The sequence below is a fragment of the Physeter macrocephalus genome, chromosome 10 (assembly GCF_002837175.3).
Source record: "Physeter macrocephalus isolate SW-GA chromosome 10, ASM283717v5, whole genome shotgun sequence".
Taxonomy (NCBI): domain Eukaryota; kingdom Metazoa; phylum Chordata; class Mammalia; order Artiodactyla; family Physeteridae; genus Physeter; species Physeter macrocephalus.
Window position 1 is genome coordinate 20190496 of NC_041223.1, and position 6167 is coordinate 20196662.

Here is a 6167-nt window from a genome sequence, read left to right on the forward strand (position 1 = left end):
TCAAGATTATTATTGCTCTTCTCTGAGACTCAAGAGAAGCATAATGAATACTGTCTCCTTAACACCATCATCCTGTCATGAAGTTCAGAAGAAAATCTTTTCAAAGTTTTGAATATCAAATGACAGCAGAAATCTCTGATAGCTTTGAAAAGCAATTATGTACACAGTTTGTGACTGAATTTGATATTTTAAAACTTACATATGCTTTTCAATAAGGGGAACTATTTGAACACATATTTTTCGGGGATCCTTGATACAGAACAAAATTAGAATTGAGATTTCACTAAAAATTACACAACCCTGGAAAGCATGTGACTGAATCCAGTGTCATCAACATCTGACAAGGTATTAACACGTAAGAAATGTCTCTGCCATTGCACTGTTTCAGGCACATTTCTACCCTACCGTAACTTTTTATTCAAATGTCCTGTTATATGCCTGAGGAAAAATAAAGCATATTTAAAAGGAAAAAGCAAAAAAAAACAAACAAGGAAATGTCTTTCAGCTCTTTACTTTTATCTTTAGCTATATCTTCCAAAATTGATATGAGCTAATTGATTATGTTTTCCACTGCAGCGTGGTCTAGGGTTATTTATGCCTATTAGAATTCTGAAAAGTTACAAATGGAATTAGCATTACCTAAGGTATGATTTTAAAATTTAGAGTAAAATAGCAAATTGACATTTGGGGCCAATGCTCGAGGAAAACAATCCTGTTGCTGTGGAAATGAGTATAGATGCAGACCTTAAATTTCTCTGTATTCAAAGGCTAATTCTGACTTGAGGTGAATCTTATACACACACACACACACACACACACACACACACACACATACACCAACTGAACTTGAGGAGACAAAGCACCAGGCTTTGCCAAAAGAAAGTAATTTCCTGGCAGTAGTCCCTTACCTACTGTTACATTCAAAGATGGTTCCTACTAGTTGGCAAGGTTGGATGGATCTTAGCATCCAATTTATTTCCTTAGGGAACACCTGCCTGGGGATAGTTCTGTCCACTTCATGGGCTTCTCCTGGGGTCTCTCCTCTATGGCTTGGTACCTTCTAATATTTGAGTGAATTCGGTGGTTCCAGGGCAAGCAGAGGAAACACCAAGAAAAGACTTGAACTTCTACAAAGACAGCTGATCATACAGCTCTCCTTGTCAGCTTCTGATATTAATGGACACTTCTTCTCTCTCTGCACCTCTGATTTCTGTACACAAAATTTGAGGAGCATTCTTTCCCTATCAGAATGATGAGTACTTAAAATAAATTTCTGTCATATCTTAGAAACTGTTTGCTATAATTAATGTCAGTAATAGATATTCAGCAGTTTAGTGAAGGCACCTGAGGAATATGAGCCCTTCAGGTAAAGGGCCCATAAAAGTGTCTTTCAAAGATGCATACATAGAGAATGGACTTGAGGACAAGGGGAGGGGGAAGGGTAAGCTGGGACGAAGTGAGAGAGTGGCATGGACATATATACACTACCAAATGTAAAATAGATAGCTAGTGGGAAGCAGCCGCATAGCACAGGGAGATCAGCTGGGTGCTTTGTGACCACCTAGAGGGGTGGGATAGGGAGGGTGGGAGGGAGGGAGACGCAAGAGGGAGGGGATATGGGGATATATGTATATGTATATGTATAGCTGATTCACTGTGTTATAAAGCATAAACTAACACACCATGGTAAAGCAATTATACTCCAATACAGATGTTAAAAAAAAAGTGTCTTTCAAATGTCCACATGGACTAATTACTATGAATGTGTGGATTTTATTCTGACTTGGAGTGTATAACAGCTATTTGTAGTGACCAGGGGCTCTGGTGTTTAGTGTAAATTGCTTCTCTAGAACAAAAGAATTTGGGTTTCTTCTTAACCAGCAAAATCAATCCACAAGTGCTACCTTCTTGATAGCTGAAACACCCTGGCTTTCCAAAATGGTAGAAGTAGAAAATCCAATATCAAAATATTTTGATTTAGTTTTATTCTGCTTTTATTCAGTCCTTTCCTCTTTTGAGTCTTGATTAGCCTTTAGTTCCTGTTCTACCTATCTCTGTCAAGAGAAGAGAAAAACAACTAGAATAAAAATTGCTACTAAACTATATACTGAATTTTAACTCAGTATTTTCTTTCTTCATTTACTGACCAGGACTGTCAGAGCAAAAGATGGATTAGGATCTTTGTTTTGAGATTATTTTGTCAAGTGGGTGGAGATTTACTTTTTTCTAATTGTCCTTATGACTTGGAAAGCTGTACAGTGATCAAGAGGTACAGGTTTCAAAGGTAACCATATTTTAAATATCCCATTTCCTATTTAATACTAGTTCAGAATATTTCAGATCAAAGGAACAGAATTGATCCAAAGTGCTTTAAGAAAGAAAGAAAAAAGAAAATTAAAAAAGATTTGGTCAGAAAAAAATTTTGGTCCCAAGCCAGATTGTCCAGAGGTTCACCATGTCATCTGAACTTCTGTATTATTTTTCTGCAGTTTTCTCCAGTTGGCTCCCCCAGGTAGCTATAGCAGTTTTAAAGAAAAAAAATTATCCTGACACTTGTTACAACAGTAAGGCAGACATAGGACTATTGCAATAGGCTATTGTTATAATAGGGATCATAACAATGAGGTTCTGCAGTAGAGGAGAGAGATTGAGCTCAACTCTGAATACAACAAGGAAAACTAAGGATTGATAGCCAAGAAGCAAGGTGAGGGGGTCGGTGGATGGAAAATTCCTAAGAGGAAACATCAGCGGAAAAGGGGATTCTGCCTAAACCTACCTGAGAGGATTCTTGCTTAAGGCAGTCCAGGGTGATCACATATCACCTGCGGGATGGTGACAGATGAGAAATTTGATTAGATATTGAGGGTGATCAAATAGTGAGGGTGAGGGAGTCTCTCTTGATAACCTGAATTAGCAGGATTCTTGCTAAAACTGGGTCTTGAGGAGACGTTCAAGACAGGGTCTAGTTGGGCTCAGAGGAGTCTGTCTAGAGTCTGGTCAAGAAAAGAGTCTTTGTCCCAGTTCCAAACGCCCTGTCCTCAGGGGACACCCAGTCATGGAAGAGAAGGAGCCCAAGTCCCAGCCTTCCCTGCAGTGGTCCAGGGCACACTGACTGGACCATCCCAGGGCAAGTACTGTCCCCAGAAAATGAGGACACTCAAGTTAACTGAAAGCAATCAGAGCCCACCTCAAGAACTGGAGTGGGGCCGTTGTCACTCAAACTACACAGCGGATAGGTAATGAAATTCAGGTAGTATTACAAGAAAGGAAGAGAAAAGATGCTGCTGGTCAGTAAACAACAGAAGTACTTGGCATCTCTCTGAGCACTGATGGCCTCGTAGCTCTCCGTAGTACAGTCAGTAGGACAGGCAGTGGTTAAACACCTCTGCATATAAAGTCCCTAACACAGCATTTGGGTTATTTCACAGACACATGCAAATATTCAATTCCTTTCTAGGCTCTTCCCGCAACTCATAAATAATTGTGCATTTTTTAGAACTTTGGTCAAACTTAAACATACTGCCTATAATTTATGGAGCACAGGTTTCTCTGACCCCCAAATGTCCCCAGACTGGTATATCAGCATACTATTAACTGACTGCACTAAGGGACAATGTAAGGCAGAGCACATTCATTCCTTAGGTCTTCCTGACAACCAAATTCCCCTTTTCTCTGTAGCAGTCATGAATGTCTTAAGATTATCATGCTAGGGATGAAACATACCCAAAGGCTGCCCCTCTACAATAGGATCCTGTCGCTTCTGCTTCTCTCAGTCACCTTTCACAAGTCAGCATTGCCCCTGGTCACAGAAAACTTTACTCCTAGAAACTCCCCTAAAGGCTCATAAGCACTAAGGGAATATTGGAAACATAATGGAGGTCATTGCATGCTTTTAGCTGCAGCTTGTGACATTATGAGAAACCCAATACCTGTATTTTGCAGATGGACTAGTTAGTATACAGTGGAGTACCTTAACCTGTTTGCAATTCACTGGGTTTCCTACGTGTAAGGATTGGTGTCTTTAAACAATTCTGATAAATTTTCATTCACTATCCCTTAGCTATTGCCTCTTCCATTTTGTTTCTATTACTTATCCCTGAAATTATATATAAGGTATACATTATATATGTATATGTGTGTGTATATATATATATAAAACTTACCACTCCTATAATCCATAAGCACACATTATATATGTATATATATCACTCTTATCCTCCATAAGCATAGTAGTTATTCTGCTTTTTATAATTTGCTTCATTTTGTCTTTTTGGATCTATATTCTCTATTTTTTCAGTGGTTTTTTTTTTTTGTAAATGAATGAGCAGGGCTCTGTTCCAATAAACCTTTATTTACAAAAACAGGCAATGGGGTTTTGGAACTGGATAGAGGTTGCACAACACTGCATATGCACTAAATACCACGGAATTATTCACTTTAAAATGGTTCATTTTGTGACATGTGAATTTCACCTCAATAAATTCTTTTTAAAAAGCAAATAGGCAGTTGTTGGGATTTGGCTCACAAGTAGTAGTTTTCTGACACGTGATCAAGATCAACCTTTAATTCTTTGCTTAAACTCATTACAGGCAACCCTAATTTGCAGTTACGTAACATCTACCTGCATATTTATGACAGGTCACGCACTACCCCACAAGGTAATTTTTTTTCACTTATGGACAGACCCTGATCCTATCTGGAGGGTTTTTTCATATACAAAATCTCCCTCCCTAAGCCTTCTATCCACAGAGAGTTTACTTATGATAGTCTGCTTCACTAAAGGGACTCCATGCCAGGTTGATTTAAAGGATGAGTTCACTCTAATTGGAGAAATACTGAAGGGGGACATGCTTATGTGCTAAAGCACCGGGCAAAGAGAAATTGAATCCCTTAGTTAAATATACTCGACAGGATGGACTGACTTCTCACATACACACACATCCATCATCAGCAGATTTTTGTTAGATGGAAGATACCCAGGGCTGGCTCAAAGGAAAGTGGTGGCAATCGGCAAGCCCTCCTCCACGGAGGAGAGGAGGCACCCCTGGCTGTGGAGATGGGCACTTATGATATTGAGGGTCAGGGTCTCCTGCTGAACTTTGGCCACCCAGGAAGCTCTTCCTCTTGCTACTCAGTATCACCAGTGCTGGCATGAAAGGGTCTGCAGTGAGCTAGTTCAACTTGGCTAGCAGTTCTTCCAGGTCTGGCCGAGCTTTGAACCTTCCTTTGAAGTCTTCTTCATTGTGCTCCCTCACTGACAGTTTGACTCCTTCAGGACGATTGCTTTGGATTATTTCCAAGAAAATCTCTGCAAATGTAGAGCTCCAACCGCTGATCTGAACCACTCGCCCATGGGTGGTAAGAACTGAGTCCAGGAGCATTTTGCTGCCTTGGTCCTGCAACTGCAACGCCTCCACGGTTTTGGTGGGCATCACATAACTTTCCTCGACTTTAATGGAGAGATGGTAGCAGAGGTTGTGAACATACTGGGCATGACTCTCTGCCAGGGCCATATCATATGCAGTCAGGTGAATGTTTCAAACCCCATATTCATAATCTGTCCCCAGATTAATGGGTCTCACTTCCACTTTTCCCCTCTTCTTCCTGGGCTGAACAGGAAACAAAAGAGAAAGAAACTCTTGTGCTTTAACTAGGTGCTTGTATCTTCCAACGCCATGCGTGGGCTGTGACCTGTAGTGCCGACGGATGCTCAGCAGAAGGCCACCTGCAGAACAGAGGGGATTCTCTCCTGAGGTTCTGAACCTCAAGAGGGAAAAGGCTTGCTTAAAAATGGTGTCGTTCTCAGACACAGCGCCTTTCCCAGAGCTCCATTCATCCTTTGCTGCTGCGCGGCCTGTAATTGTGCCAGCTGAAGATCGGCCCAAGAAGCCGCGACCGCTGGGCGTCCGAAAATACTCTATTTTTTCAGTTTTATCTTCCAGTTCACAGAGTTTCTTTCTCTTCATCTCTATCTAACATGACATTTAATCCATCCATAGGATTTTTAATTTTTTTGGTACATTTTAAATTTCTAAAAGTTCTATTTGATTCTCTTTCCTATTTGTTAGGGAGTTTTCTTTAATAGTCTTGTCTGCTCGAATTTTCAAGCTTATTTTGAATTGATTTAGACATATTCCATTTCATATTCAACTTGTGATAATCCCAAA

General features: G+C 40.2%; 1 pseudogene; it reads right to left on the reverse strand.

The window, feature by feature from the left end:
• Positions 1-5144: 5144 nt before the first annotated feature.
• On the reverse strand, positions 5145-5898 carry LOC102990743 (39S ribosomal protein L48, mitochondrial-like; annotated as a pseudogene).
• Positions 5899-6167: the final 269 nt, after the last annotated feature.